The following is a 16,644-nucleotide window of genomic DNA, read 5'->3' as shown; positions in this document are numbered from 1 at the left end:
GAAAAGGCGATCAGCTAATCGAGGAGCTCATATTTTAGCTAAACTTCCTTTTGGTGAGGAGTTGCGTGAGGAGTGGCGATCTGTGTCACCTGATTGTATTTTGCATGTAATTGTGGATGTGATTTCAAACTATACATCAATAAACAAGTATTTCTCCTAAAAAAATGAACATCTACCGCTCGCTTATACTTTTTTCAAACATACACGCGTGCGCGCACACACACAAACTGACAAACACCATCCCTACACGCAGACACTCGCATAGTGCTGACGTCTGGAGTTGCCAAGCTTCAAGATCACCAGCTCCTTTGATATAGAAGGGATTTGTTGCTTCCCGAAACGATAATCCACATGTTGCTCACTACATTTTTTTAAGTGAAAGTAAGATGTGCTAATTTATTGGATAAGGAAGTCCATGTGATTTTTTCAATAAGCCGTATGAACTCAATAAAATTATTCCCAAATGCTGAAATTATACATTTCATAACAGATCAGCTAATTCTCCTTTCAAGATTTTTCACTCCAAAAGTAACACACATTATTACATCGCCCACACATTTTGGCAAGCCACCCTGAGTTCAAAAAGTAAGTTATCCCTTTGACTAATTGCATCTGTCCGCAAATCATCACTCTCTCTTTTTTAGGCCAAAATGTGTAGTTTTCTGCCAAGTTAGGTAAAGCATATGGAGAAAAGCGATTCTCCCATGCACGGGAGGTCCAGTGCATGCATCGATCGCTGGATTATGCTGGAGATTCGAGTGCATGCAAACTATGCTTCGCGTATACGTATAGAGTATGCCATTTGCATTAATATAGCATTGTATCATGTCAGTCCACTTAATGCCATGCATGCGTTTCTCTCTCTCTCTCTCTGCTCACAAACTGTGACACATGCATGGCTGACAACATCTCCTCTCTTCCTCTCAAAATCCATCATTTTTAGTTTCCTTTACAAAATCTAATATCTTTGAAACCAAAATTCCTTTTTTGAAAGTTTTTATATATTTGAACTCATCACATCAAGACTTTAGAACAAGATCAACCTTGGATATATTCTAAACACGTTATAATTTTAACCTTTAGAAATTTTTAATGATTAAATCAATTATTGAAATGATTTTTAATGAGTGAAATACAAATAAAAATTGAGTGAAATCATTTTATTGAAAATTAGTGAAATCATTTTTCTGAGTTAAGCAAAATTAGTTTGTTCCAACTGAGTAAAAGCATTGTTTGGAATGTGTAAAGTCAACATTTTGAGATAAGTGATTATTTTAAATGACTGGAATATGCTTTTTAAAATGAGTCAAATCAGTTTTAAAAATGAGTGAAATATGCTGATGAAATTGAAACTCAATTAAAACATATTCAATATTAATTAACCTTGTTTTAAAGAGCGTGTCGTTAGGAATTCAAATATTTTAAAATAATTTAATATGAAATTAATATTCAAAATATATTGACGAATTAATATCTCACAAGAAAATAAAATGCTAGCTTTTGTATAGATAGACTGGTTCCACACAGGGATGACATTTAATTTGCATTACTGGGCCCATGTATCATTTAATGTTGATGCATAGTTTTAGACGTATGAATAGGGTATTCTACAAAGAGTGCCAACTATGGGACCTCCCGTGCATGGTAGAAAATCCAGTCTCAAAGCATATGTCATAATAAGAGTCTGAAGAAGCATAGTTTTGTGCTGAACTTTCACACAATGTGTAATTTTATTATAAAATTTGTTCAAGATACAAATGCATGTACATATATACCACACAATCATTAATTGTGGTAAGCAATCTCAAACCAATATCAACAAATACATGTACAAATAAAGATAAATGTGTAGCTAGCTACTCCCTCCGTTCGGAATTACTTGTCTCGGAAATGAATGTATCTAGAACTAAAATACATCTAGATACATCCATTTCCGCGACAAGTAATTCCGAAAGGAGGGAGTACTTAGCTAGCGGCCCATTTTGCTGATCGATCACCTGCTATTGGCAAATGGCGGGATGCTCTGCTCGTTCCTGAAGTAGTCGTCGGGGTCGATCTGGCCCTTGGCCATCGCCAGCCTCTGGTAGTTACCCTTGAAGTACTTCTGGCCCCAGACCATCCCGGCCTGGTAGCTGCTGACGTTGCCGACGACGACGTTCTCGCCGAGGTCCAGGTCCCTGTAGTTGAAGTAGGCTTCCCTCGGGCCGGAGCTCACGAACGGCGCCATGAACGCGTAGAACTCCCTGATCCACCTGGTCTGCACGGCCCCGTCCCCCGACGCCATCGACCAGAAGTTCATGTACTGGATGTTGTAGAGCACGCCGGCGCGGTGCGGGTACGGCGTCGCCGCCTCCGGCACGGCCGCGATCTGCCCGCCGTAGGGGTCCAGGATCATGAGCCCCGCGTTGGGCTGCGCGAGCTTGGTGAAGATGCTGGCCCACGCGTCCCGCGGGATGGCCTGCCGCACGTAGTCGGACGTCGCCTTGTAGCCGCTGCTGAAGACGGACTCGGCGGTGGTCCGGTTCAGCAGGTCCTCCACGGTCGAGGCGCTGCCGAGGTAGATGTAGGGCACGGACTGGATCCAGGTCATCTCCCGGCAGTCGGAGCGGTTGAACCGCAGCTCCGGGAAGCGGCTGCTCATCACCGGCAGCAGCGCGTCGCACGTGCCGAGGAACAGGGACTGGAAGTTGGCCGTCTTCTGCTGGACGACCACCCTGATGATCAGGTCCTCCGGCAGGGCCGGCGCGACCTGCTGCCACCTGGTGACGAGGTCCGCGGCGCCCTGGCTGGCGGTCACAGGGACGTTGAACACCGTGACCTTGGGCGGGACGGGCAGGAGCTCTCGCCGCCGCCGCCTCGGAGAGCCCAGAAGACGTCGCTCCCCATGGTGTTCTTGTTCAGGAGCCTCCCCTTGGCGTCCACCAGCACGGCGTCGATGACGTTGTCGATGGCCATGCCGTACTTGCGCAGCAGCATGCCGAAGCCGCCGCCGCTGAAATGGCCTCCGACGCCGACGGTCGGGCACAGGCCGCCGGGGAACCCGAGCACGCCGCTCGCCTTCCCGATCGCATAATAGAGCTCGCCGAGCTGGGCGCCGGAGTCCACCCACGCGGTCGCGGCCTGCGCGTCGACCCGCACGGAGCGGAGGCTCGACATGTCGAGCACGGCGAACGACTCGGCGCGCACGGACCGGTACGACAGGCCCTCGTAGTCGTGCCCGCCGCTGCGCACGCGGATGCGCAGCCCGCTCCGGCGGCCGCACAGCACGGCGGCCTGCACGTGGGAGGCGTTCGTCGGCGTGATGATATACAGCGGCCTGACGATGCTCGGCGTGAAGAACTTGGGGTTCCGGATGGAGGACTTGAGCAGCGGCGTGAACGAGGGCGAGCTCGGCGTGAACACGAGCTGGCGGGGGATGCTCGCCGACAGGCACGAGAGGAAGCCATCCGACGAGTTACCCTGGGAGGAGACGGAGGAGGCGTAGCAGCAGAGCAAGGTGAAGGCGACGAGCACGAGGCTGAAGCTCCTGGCCATGGCCATCTTCGCTATAGCTTGTCGTACGTTGCAGTGTTGCATGGTTCGGAGCCGCGTCTGCATGCATATATAGCCTACGGGATCACACGTGCAGAACGAGTTCGCCTGAAAGCGGCCGACGGCAGCTGCTCCGGTCTACCACGCCACTCCAGCTGGGCGCTTTGAAAAGTCATGGTCAGCTATCTGGATCGCTATCCATAAACCGGCGACTGTCAATCGGGCGAACGGTTCTACATTAGTCACATCGCATCGCATCGTCCAGCATCTCTATCTGAAGACTGGACGCGGCTTTCGTTTTTCGTTCTGAAAGTAAGAACAAATGTAAAAGCAAGAAAGTTCTCATGGCCGGTATCAGATGCCAATATGGCAGGTCGTCCTTGTATTGGAGATAAACATGGCGCTGTCGTCACGGCCGTAGCCTACCGGACGTCTAGACGGCGTCGGATGGACTTTTGGACAGGCGGCTGCTGCCGTGCAGAACTGGTGAGAATAGTGGTGAGAACGATGTTATGGGGTGCAGGACGGTCAGCATAGAACTGCTAGGCCTTGGACAAATTCATATTCTAACTAGTGATCAATCGAGATGGAATAACGAATAATCATCATCCAAAAGTCAGAGCAAAAGGATATCAGATTGTATTTCCCCGCAAAAGAAAGAAGATGGAGATTGTGTTTGCGGTCACATATCCATACCGTTGGTATACCATCAGCCAAAATGCATGGCCGATTACGACGATCGAGCTGTTACGTACAGGGGATCCCATGGGTCAGTCAAATATATTGGAAAAGCGATTGTCAGATGTTGACAAGTTGTACTGTCGCTGACATGCATCTTCTTCTTCTCATGACAGGTATTTTTCAGTTGAAAACTCCCCCGTTTAGCCGTTTTTCTCTCCCTCTCAGCTTCAACGTTTTTACCGTTCCAAGGCAACGACTATAGTCCACATTTATGGCCTCCTCCTTTGGTTTGGAGGAACTTTGTAGGAATTCTGTAGGATAGGATTTGGTAGGAAAAAAGTCTTTACAACCCTCTGATTTGTAGGGATAGAATTATATTACTAGTATAAGTTTTAATCAAAAGCACAGATAGATAAGGTCTTTCAAAGCATACAAAAATTCACGTTGAAATGTCAAATTTGCATAAAAGAAGATAACACACCTTATTTGTGAGGATAATGCCTTCTCCCGGCCACGAAAGTCTCGATTATTATATCATCTTCGTTCACTTTGGAGAAAAGCAACTCGCTATCATATGTGACTCAGCAATCATCTCTATCAACAGTCATTATAATTTAAACTAAAGGAAATGAAAGCATACTTTAAACCAGAGGAGATTGAAAACTGTGTTACTCATGCGTCCTGCCTCCATGTGTGCCTGTGTGTGCTTCGCCATTCGTTGGTCCACTTCCGCCAACAAGTGCCATGTCAATCGCACGCGTCACCGGCTCACCACTAGGCGCTAGAACTCACTGCTTCGCTAGTTCACTAGGGTTCGAGATTGATGAGGAGAAGAAAATGGTAGCGAATCATGATGGTATTCAAGAAATAGAACGATCAACAAGGATGTACGTATAGGAGGAGACAATAAGAGGAGGAGAGGAAACAAAGGGCACTCCTATTTGCCGCTCGTTAGAGCAATTTGCCAGCCAATCGCACATAAACCATTGAGTTGTCTGGCCCACTTTTGTGATCAGGACATGGGAGCGATTTTCTTCCGGTTTTCTGTTTTTTCTCTCAAATAAATAGGGTAGAGTAGAAAGGTTGAAAAAATCGTAAAATTGGAAGATGTACTAATGTCTTTCTTTCAAATAAAATGATCAGGGAAAATAAAAATGTTCAGAAATTTTAAAAATTGTTCCTAAAGTTTAAATGTTCACTAATTTTAAAAATAATGACAGGTTAAAAAATGTTCGTGTATTTTAAACAATGATCTAGAAATTTTAAAATGTTCAGGAATTTGAAAAAGAAAAGGAAAGATACATACATATATATAAGGAAAAAACAGAAGAAAACAGGTGTAAAAAAACAGAAGAAAACCACAAAAGGTATTTTAAAAAGATAGAGGGAAAACCACAAGATGAAAATTATTTTTTTGACGGGAGAAAATGAAAACTAAGAAAAATGCACGGGGATGAAAAATGAAAACCACTACTGCTTGGGTCAGATAGGCCAGCCCACGCTCGTGTCGCTATGTTTTTTTTTAAATGTGTGTCACTATGTTTGATTGTTCGACAAATGGCCGCAACAAGTGGTAAATAGGACTTGCCGGAAATGAACCGATCGTTCACTTGATACTTTCATAGTCGGCGTGTCAATTATTCAAGGCCGGACATTATCCAGAAAAGTGTGTCCAACCAGAGGTAATCAAGCGTATTGGGTTATGCGGTGCACCCCTGCAGGAAAGTTAAACTATCCGGATAGCTGTGTCCATGGTAACAAGACGACTTGGAGTTGTATCCCCGCCTCTTACAACTAAAGTCGAATAATTGACAAAACACACCCAAATAAAAGACAAGAATACCCGGTGATCAGTTTCTCACAGGGAGACGATGTGACGCCCCCGAATCAATCGTACACTAATCATGCACGCAAACGTGTACGATTAAGATCAGGGACTCACGGGAAGATATCACAACACAACTCTAAAAACATAAATAAGTCATACAAGCATCATAATACAAGCCAGGGGCCTCGAGGGCTCGAATACAAGTGCTCGATCATAGACGAGTCAGCGGAAGCAACAATATCTGAGTACATACATAAGTTAAGCAAGTTTGTCTTAAGAAGGCTAGCACAAACTAGGATACAGATCGAAAGAGGCGCAGGCCTCCTGCCTGGGATCCTCCTAACTACTCCTGGTCGTCGCCAGCGGGCTGCACGTAGTAGTAGGCACCTCCAGTGTAGTAGGGGTCATCGTCGACGGTGGCGTCTGGCTCCTGGACTCCAGCATCTGGTTGCGACAACCAGAAAGAAAGGAAAGGGGGAAAAGGGGGAAGAAAGCAACCGTGAGTACTCATCCAAAGTACTCGCAAGCAAGGAGCTACACTACATATGCATGGGTATATGTGTAAAGGGCCATATCAGTGGACTGAACTGCAGAATGCCAGAATAAAAGGGGGATATCTAATCCTGTCGAAGACTACGCTTCTGGCAGCCTCCGTCTTGCAGCATGTAGAAGAGAGTAGACTGAAGTCCTCCAAGTAGTATCGCCAAGTAGCATCTCCAAGTAGCATCTCCAAGTAGCATCGCATAGCATAATCCTACCCGGCAATCCTCTCCTCGTCGCCCTGTTAGAGAGCGATCACCGGGTTGTATCTGGCACTTGGAAGGGTGTGTTTTATTAAGTATCCGGTTCTAGTTGTCATAAGGTCAAGGTACAACTCCGGGTCGTCCTTTTACCGAGGGACACGGCTATTCGAATAGATAAACTTCCCTGCAGGGGTGGACCACATAACCCAACACGCTCGATCCCATTTGGCCGGACACACTTTCCTGGGTCATGCCCGGCCTCGGAAGATCAACACGTCGCAGCCCCACCTAGGCCTAACAGAGAGGTCAGCACGCCGGTCTAACTCCTATGGTGCAGGGGTCTGGGCCCATCGCCCATTGCACACCTGCACGTTGCGTGGGCGGCCGAAAGCAGAACTAGCCCCCCTAATACAAGAGCAGGCTTACGTTCCAATCCGGCGCGCGCCGCTCAGTCGCTGACGTCTAGAAGGCTTCGGCTGATACCACGACGTCGGGATACCCATAACTACTCCCACGTAGATGGTTAGTGCGTATAGACCAAATGGCCAGACTCAGATCAAATACCAAGATCTCGTTAAGCGTGTTATTATGAAGCAACCGCGGACACCGACCAGGGCCAGGCCCACCTCTCGCCTAGGTGGTCTCAACCTGCCCTGTCGCTCCGCCACAAAGATCCACACAGAGGGCCGTCGGGACAAAGGTCCTTTCAGCCCCCAATCCGTGAATCACTCGCGGGTACTCTTCGAGCGGACCCGACTTTAGTCACCATCTGTAGTATGTATGTATGTATAGTATATACCCGTGATCACCTCCCAAGTGATCACGGCCCAATAGTATAGCAATGCAGACTGACAAGAATGTAGGGCCAATGATGATAAACTAGCATCCTATACTAAGCATTTAGGATTGCAGGTAAGGTATCAATGACTGTAGCAACAATGACAGGCTATGCAACAGAATAGGAGTAACCGAACAGTAACATGCTACACTACTCTAATGCAAGCAATATAGAGAAGAATAGGCGATATCTGGTGATCAAGGGGGGGCTTGCCTGGTTGCTCAGACAAGGAGGGGTCGTCGGTGACGTAGTCGACCACAGGGGCATCAGCATCGTCACAGGGTCTACCGGAGAGAAGAGGGGGGAGAAACAGTAAATACATAGCAAGCAAGTGCATAACAGGACAATAAGCAGAGCTAGACGTGTTCTAACGCGGTATGAGGTGATACCGGTGAGGGGGGGAAACATCCGGGAAAGTATTCCCGGTGTTCCGTGTTTTCGGACAGATGAACCGGAGGTGAAATGTTGCAGGTTCACTATTCTAGGGACGCGTGGCGAACGAACGGGCTGCGTATCCGGATTCGTCTCGTCGTTCTGAGCAACTTTCATGTAGAAAGTATTTTCATCTGAGCTACGGTTTATTTTATATGATTTTCTAAAGTTTTAAATCATTTTCTATTATTCTTATTATTATTTCAAAAATAAACAACAAATGTTACGGCTACACAGAAGCGTACCCAGCACCAAGCACATGTGGCTGACAGATGGGGCTAGAGGGCCCAGTTGACCAGGTCAACAGAGACTAGTCAACCAGTGAATAGTAGAAGTGGGTCCACATGTCATTGACTCTAACTTTAGTAGTTTAAAAAAAAGAACTTGCTTAATTAACAGCGGGGCCAATCTGTCATTGAGTTATATTATGCTAATTACCTAATTAACTAGTTAAGTAATTAATTAATGTACTAATTATTTTGATTAACATTTATATTTTGTTCATTTCTTTTTTTTTGTTCAAGAAAGGTCAGTGACCCAGGGTGGACGGTAGCTGTGGCCGGCCAGCCACGGCTGGGCCGCGCACACGCGGCCACTGGGCGAAGCCAGGGCACGGCGAGGCCAGCCGGAGCAGCGGCCAGGGGCGGAGCGGCAAGCTGTGGTGGCGGGGACGCGTGGCGACGTGGTCGGGGGCGACGGGCGCGAGTCGGGCGAGCCCAGTGCGCAGCCGGAGCGCGGTGGTCGTGCGCGGGCGTCGGGACGGTCGCGGTGAGCGCGAGGACGCGGGCCGGTGCACACACACGTGATGGGGGCTTCGGGAGGGGAGTCGAACGGAGGGGGCTCACCAGCCCTGTAGAGGTGCAAAGGCGCGCTCGGGGAAGGGCCGGAGTAGCGGGGCGACGACGACGATGTCCAACTCGGGGAGGGAGTTGCGCGAGGAAGAGGCGGGGACGAGGCAGTCCGGCGGTGACGGGCGGCGCCGATGACGGGCGCCGGGGAGAGGCGACGGGGAGACGGGCGATGGCTTCGGGGCGCCGGAGTCGGTGCGGTGTCAGGGAGAGCGGCGGGGTCGGGGCGTGGCCCGATCTAGATCCGGAATCGGGGGGGAGGAGAGGAGCGTGGGTGCGTGGGGGGGAGTGGGTTGGATTGGGGCTAGGGTTTGCAGGTGGTGGGGGGGTTATGCGGGGAGAGGTGGGCCGGCCGGGGTGGGCTGGCCGACTGGGCCGGCTGGTTAGCTAGCTGGGTCGGTTGGCCCGGGGGTTTCTTTTTTTTCTGTTTTGTTTTCTGCTTTTTATCTTTTTTTTTATTTCCCTTTTCTGTTTTATTTAATTTAAGGCATCTTAGCATTTTCTAAATATGTGTTTTCTTCACAACAATTACCTATGTAATATTTGGCACTAACCGAACATTTTTATTTTAATGTTTGAAAACTTTTATTATTTACCAACTTTGGATTTGAATTTTGGACCGGTTTTGATCTAGCGCGAGATTAGCAATAGTAACAAAGGTGATGTGGCGACATTAACGTGGGATTACTGTAGCTTAATTATCCGGGTGTCACAATTCTCCTCCACTACAAGAAATCTCGTCCCGAGATTTAAAAGGTGGTGTAAGGGGGAAATTTGTGGTAGTGAAATTCTAACGGTTCTTCTCGGTCTTGGTTGCTTTCCTCGATGAGGTCGATCCATTACATTGATGTCTTCATTTCTCTGCTTCAGGTCATCATGGTGAAGTCGGCGTCCTTTCTTCAGGAACTCCATCGTACTTATGAAAGAATAAGGGGGTTATTCCGGGGGAACAGACCTCTGCAAGGCTGACTATCTAGTCGGTAACATCGGGGAAGGTGGCGGAAAGTAACTCTCAAATTGAAACTTAGAAAATATCGAGAGCAAAGTAAGGCGGTATCATGGAAAGTTTCAAGCGGGCAGGAATGTTCGATGCCTGTTACAGGGCGTGAAAGGGGTTCAAAGCAATGGGAATAAGTATAGCGCCTGATACCAGATTGATGATCTCATCGGAAGGTGGCTCATGAATTACATATGAGTCCACGCGAGAGGAATAACTTTGGGAACAGGGGATGTACAGGAGAGTCAGGTTTTGATCATGTGGAACTGTGGGTTATGGGCCCACCATGTGCGTTAAAAGTAGGAAGGGCGGAGACGTCTTGCGTGATCATGCAAGAAAGGCATGTCAGAGGATAGCCTGTCGATTATGTTGGCAACAACGTCGATACCAAGGGCGAGGGACGAAGAGAACCATTTTCCTGCTCGTTGAACGAGGCGGACCAATAGGCAAAGGTCTCGTCCATCGGTGGTGACCGGAATGCTATCAACAATTTCAACAGGGTCTTACTGACAGAGTTGTACACCGAGGTGTTTGCACAAGCAGAGAATTATTACTGCCTATATCATATAGATCATAGAAATGGTCTAAACAAACCAATGGAAAGGGAAAAGTGTCTATCAGATTTAATCAGAACGATGGAAAGAAAAATGTGTTTAAACACATAATTCAGGGGTATATCCTTCCCATGGACAAGCAGAGAGCATGATATCCATGACAGGATATAACGTAGGAAACCATTTAGGTTATGGGAGAGGAATTTTCATGGCATTATCCATACAACGGTGTTTGAATAATTGATAACGAAAATTTAGCATTATGCTCCAAATGTTTTTATTGAAGATCGGAGTAGCATAGACATGGTCTTCAAGCAAGGGTCGGACTTTGGATACACAAAGGATCCATCAGGAACAACTTGTAGAATAAGTTTTACAATTTCCTCATGAAAGAATGGGTAACATTGCTAAAGAGGATACTATAACAATAGGTCCTCCGGTCAAGTGTGCTAGGCATGCCATCACCTTACCGGGTCATACAAGGACCAATGTTATAACTCTTGGAAATATGCTCCAACCATCATATCCGACCGAGGTTCAGATCTGATTGGTGCTAGGATACCTCAGACTCGGGATGCCCGAGAAGAAAAGGTGCAAAACAAATTGACGAGATGACATGGCAAGATTCTCGGGAATTGTACAATGGAAGCGAGTCCCGAAACAAGAGTTCCTCATTAAATCAAGGAGAGGAAGAGGAGGTAGCTGATGAACTCAGCGACAATTCACCGAGATTTTCAAAAGATGGACTTCCACAATTATGTGAAGAAGGAGATATCAATTGTCACATCAAATGATATAATGATGTATGTTCGAGAAAAACATCCACAATTAAACCTTGGTTCACAGGTGCACCCAAAATATGGGATGGGTTGCACGATAAATGTTCGAATGATGATTCAATAAGCCATACACGTAGAATGAAACTATAGACCAATAACTTCAAAGCAATAGGGTTGCTAGAAGTTTAGAATTTACACATCACAGACCATTTGTCAGTATTCCGGTTAGAAACAACACAAGGACCAAGAAAAGAATGGTGATGTTAATAAGTATCACTTGTATCAAGAATTCTTAAGGGTGGTGAATTTCCCATGACATTCTTGACATAGAAGATAGCAATACTCCAAGGTAGAACATAACATAAGTTGGGTAGCAAGGATCTCAAGGTACAACACAAAAACACGAACAAGTTTGTGTTGGAGGGGAGGCATTAAAGTGGTCGGTGAAAACACAAATCATCGAGGGCAAGGATGGTATTTCTCATCATAAATTCAATTGATATCCAGGAAGGAGTCAAGATGTTGATGATGATCACGACAAATTTTGTCGAGAGGCTCCACGAAGATGTAATGCATCGGCGATGACATCAAATTAAAGGAATTATAAGCAAAAGGTTATTGGAGCCATGGGTACAACACAAACTTGAAATCAAGCTTGTTGTTCAAGGTGAAATGATATGACGAGGAAAATCGACGTAAGCTTAGCTCATCGTCGAAAATTGTGCTCCAGGAAGAAAGGACCAGGTAGCATAGTTAAAATTTAGCACAAAATGACATAGCCGATCAGGCTAGGAATGACGTGATGGGGTATTAAACTTCTCATCCACAATGTACTAGGAGTACTGAATCACAGGGGCGATTCGATTCACTAATCGGTGTTCTCGGTTGACGACAACCTAGAACCCGTGGAGTGACTATGACGGGGAAAGGCACTACTTCATCAGAAATGCATAAGATGTAGTGCAATCGGTTGATATCCTCGAGATACTAGGGGTTAGTACTCGAAGGTAGATCAAAATAGAGGTTGCATGGGTGCATTGATCTATAGAGGACAAGTGGTTTAACTTGTCCGAGAAATGGAATCAAGTAGAAAATATGGTCAGATCCATGATTGCAAAGGATCAATTCATAGATTCCAAATGATATTATAACAAGGAAATAGTTATTATTACAAGAAGCTTCCATGATAGGATCTACATCGTGTCCATGGGCATGAACACAAAGTTCAAGGTCGACTCCCACTTCTTCAATGTATAACCTTCCATTCACCTCTCACTTCCGAAGAAGTTGTAGTGTTGAAATTTTATCTAGCAAAATACCAGAAGAGTATGACTCGTGAAAACTTTTGAGTTCACACATATTAAGGAATGCATAGGTTCAACCCGTTAGGGTATCGTGGAAACATATACCACAAGCTTCAATAGTAAATACCACCAGCTCGAGAACAGAGCATGGTTGAGAAAACAGAGGATACAAATTACCAAAGGCTTTATATATCCGTGGAAAGGCTCACAAGGTTATTTGAATATGAAGGACACTGTCGGATAATAATCCAACAAAGGACTTGACGATCCACAAAGGATCTGATGTGAGTATCGCTACTCAACCAGAAAAGGGAAGAATGCAAAGGCATCAGGTTATAGAATCATCTGACTAATTCAAAGCATAAATGCAAAGGAATTTATGAATCCAAATCGAAGGATCAGAAGTAATGCTCTGATTAAAGATGGATAAGTTGGATAGACCAGAGGCACAATTGACGACAAATAATTTGGTCGAGAACCAGCTCATGTTCAAAATGAGGTCTGAGCCGGAAAGATAATTTAGAAGGGTTGATAGATGATTGTGTGCATTCGCACACATATTGAGTCAACAGACTCAAAATGATAATGACAAGGGATGTCATTAAGATTACGAGGCTTATGGGATTAACCATAATGCAAGTAAGCAAGAATTCCAAGAGCAATAGGCTGCTCAGGATTTTCGGAAGTTCGAATATTATTTTGAAGAACTTAGAGAAACACACAAACAACTAGGGATGGGCGGATACTCGGTAAGTGCGAGAAATTATCCATAGCGGTGTATATGTGGATAATGGACTGCAAAGCAGTAGGTACAAAGTATTCTCGGAATAATAGAGAGAATTTCCGAGGTATCTTGTAATAACAAGATCAACTGGGAATGAAGTTATGGACGACAAGTGTATGTAGCTTTCCATAGGGATTTATCGGTGGTATGGAATTGCAACGGCGAAGGACACAATGGTCTCGGGGAACATCGAAGAGTATTGTTAGAATCTTCTGTTCAAGCGGTCGGTCATCTGTAATGAAGGGGCTCTCCGGCAGGAAGTGATAACGAGAACCTAAAGTTAGATTTCAGCAAAATCATTTAACCCGAATAGAAGAGAGATTAGAATCCCAGAGTATGGACGAGGAATAAAAGATCCTAATACCACCCAATGGCGACGTGGGCCCAGGGGCCGCACAGCCAAGTTAGTAAAACAGTTTTCGGCTTCTAGACTCAACTTCGGCCAAGGAGTTGGAAAGGGGATTCCTACAGGCAGTCGGCTCTGATACCAACTTGTCACGCCCCCGAATCAATCGTACACTAATCATGCACGCAAACGTGTACGATCAAGATCAGGGACTCACGGGAAGATATCACAACACAACTCTAAAAACATAAATAAGTCATACAAGCATCATAATACAAGCCAGGGGCCTCGAGGGCTCGAATACAAGTGCTCGATCATAGACGAGTCAGCGGAAGCAACAATATCTGAGTACAGACATAAGTTAAGCAAGTTTTCCTTAAGAAGGCTAGCACAAACTAGGATACAGATCGAAAGAGGCGCAGGCCTCCTGCCTGGGATCCTCCTAACTACTCCTGGTCGTCGCCAGCGGCTGCACGTAGTAGTAGGCACCTCCAGTGTAGTAGGGGTCATCGTCGACGGTGGCGTCTGGCTCCTGGACTCCAGCATCTTGTTGCGACAACCAGAAAGAAAGGAAAGGGGGAAAAGGGGGGAGAAAGCAACTGTGAGTACTCATCCAAAGTACTCGCAAGCAAGGATCTACACTACATATGCATGGGTATATGTGTAAAGGGCCATATCAGTGGACTGAACTGCAGAATGCCAGAATAAAAGGGGGATATCTAATCCTGTCGAAGACTACGCTTCTGGCAGCCTCCGTCTTGCAGCATGTAGAAGAGAGTAGACTGAAGTCCTCCAAGTAGTATCGCCAAGTAGCATCTCCAAGTAGCATCTCCAAGTAGCATCGCATAGCATAATCCTACCCGGCAATCCTCTCCTCGTCGCCCTGTTAGAGAGCGATCACCGGGTTGTATCTGGCACTTGGAAGGGTGTGTTTTATTAAGTATCCGGTTCTAGTTGTCATAAGGTCAAGGTACAACTCCGGGTCGTCCTTTTACCGAGGGACACGGCTATTCGAATAGATAAACTTCCCTGCAGGGGTGCACCACATAACCCAACACGCTCGATCCCATTTGGCCGGACACACTTTCCTGGGTCATGCCCGGCCTCGGAAGATCAACACGTCGCAGCCCCACCTAGGCCTAACAGAGAGGTCAGCACGCCGGTCTAACTCCTATGGTGCAGGGGTCTGGGCCCATCGCCCATTGCACACCTGCACGTTGCGTGGGCGGCCGAAAGCAGAACTAGCCCCCCTAATACAAGAGCAGGCTTACGTTCCAATCCGGCGCGCGCCGCTCAGTCGCTGACGTCTAGAAGGCTTCGGCTGATACCACGACATCGGGATACCCATAACTACTCCCACGTAGATGGTTAGTGCGTATAAACCAAATGGCCAGACTCAAATCAAATACCAAGATCTCGTTAAGCGTGTTATTATGAAGCAACCGCGGACGCCGACCAGGGCCAGGCCCACCTCTCGCCTAGGTGGTCTCAACCTGCCCTGTCGCTCTGCCACAAAGATCCACACAGAGGGCCGTCGGGACAAAGGTCCTTTCAGCCCCCAATCCGTGAATCACTCGCGGGTACTCTTCGAGCGGACCCGACTTTAGTCACCATCTATAGTATGTATGTATGTATAGTATATACCCGTGATCACCTCCCAAGTGATCACGGCCCAATAGTATAGCAAGGCAGACTGACAAGAATGTAGGGCCAATGATGATAAACTAGCATCCTATACTAAGCATTTAGGATTGCAGGTAAGGTATCAATGACTGTAGCAACAATGACAGGCTATGCAACAGAATAGGAGTAACCGAACAGTAACATGCTACACTACTCTAATGCAAGCAGTATAGAGAAGAATAGGCGATATCTGGTGATCAAGGGGGGGCTTGCCTGGTTGCTCAGACAAGGAGGGGTCGTCGGTGACGTAGTCGACCACAGGGGCATCAGCATCGTCACAGGGTCTACCGGAGAGAAGAGGGGGGAGAAACAGTAAATACATAGCAAGCAAGTGCATAACAGGACAATAAGCAGAGCTAGACATGTTCTAACACGGTATGAGGCGATACCGGTGAGGGGGGGAAACATCCGCGAAAGTATTCCCGGTGTTCCGTGTTTTCGGACAGATGAACCGGAGGTGAAATGTTACAGGTTCACTATGCTAGGGACGCATGGCGAACGAACGGGCTGCGTATCCGGATTCGTCTTGTCGTTCTGAGCAACTTTCATGTAGAAAGTATTTTCATCTGAGCTACGGTTTATTTTATATGATTTTCTAAAATTTTAAATCATTTTCTATTATTCTTATTATTATTTCAAAAATAAACAACAAATGCTACGGCTACACAGAAGCGTACCCAGCACCAAGCACATGTGGCTGACAGATGGGGCTAGAGGGCCCAGTTGACCAGGTCAACAGAGACTAGTCAACCAGTGAATAGTAGAAGTGGGTCCACATGTCATTGACTCTAACTTTAGTAGTTAAAAAAAAGAACTTGCTTAATTAACAGCGGTGCCAATCTGTCATTGAGTTATATTATGCTAATTACCTAATTAACTAGTTAAGTAATTAATTAATGTACTAATTATTTTGATTAACATTTATATTTTGTTCATTTCTTTTTTTTTGTTCAAGAAAGGTCAGTGACCCAGGGTGGACGGCAGCTGTGGCCGGCCAGCCACGGCTGGGCCGCGCACAGGCGACCATTGGGCGAAGCCAGGGCACGGCGAGGCCAGCCGGAGCAGCGGCCAGGGGCGGAGCGGCAAGCTGCGGTGGCGGGGACGCGTGGCGACGTGGTCGGGGGCGACGGGCGCGAGTCGGGCGAGCCCAGTGCGCGGCCGGAGCGCGGTGGTCGTGCGCGGGCGTCGGGATGGTCGCGGTGAGCGCGAGGACGCGGGCCGGTGCACACACACGTGATGGGGGCTTCAGGAGGGGAGTCGAACGGAGGGGGCTCACCAGCCCTGTAGAGGTGCAAA

General features: G+C 46.9%; 1 pseudogene across 1 annotated transcript; it reads right to left on the bottom strand.

Annotated features, from left to right (window-relative positions):
- Positions 1-1,704: 1,704 nt before the first annotated feature.
- Positions 1,705-3,570, bottom strand: LOC123116381 (berberine bridge enzyme-like Cyn d 4; annotated as a pseudogene). The gene has a single exon (XR_006457049.1). The product of XR_006457049.1 is annotated as a berberine bridge enzyme-like Cyn d 4 (transcript).
- Between the last annotated feature and the right edge of the window lie 13,074 nt (positions 3,571-16,644).

Source organism: Triticum aestivum, chromosome 5B, assembly GCF_018294505.1.
Source record: "Triticum aestivum cultivar Chinese Spring chromosome 5B, IWGSC CS RefSeq v2.1, whole genome shotgun sequence".
NCBI lineage: Eukaryota > Viridiplantae > Streptophyta > Magnoliopsida > Poales > Poaceae > Triticum > Triticum aestivum.
This window is presented reverse-complemented; position numbering and strand designations above follow the sequence as displayed.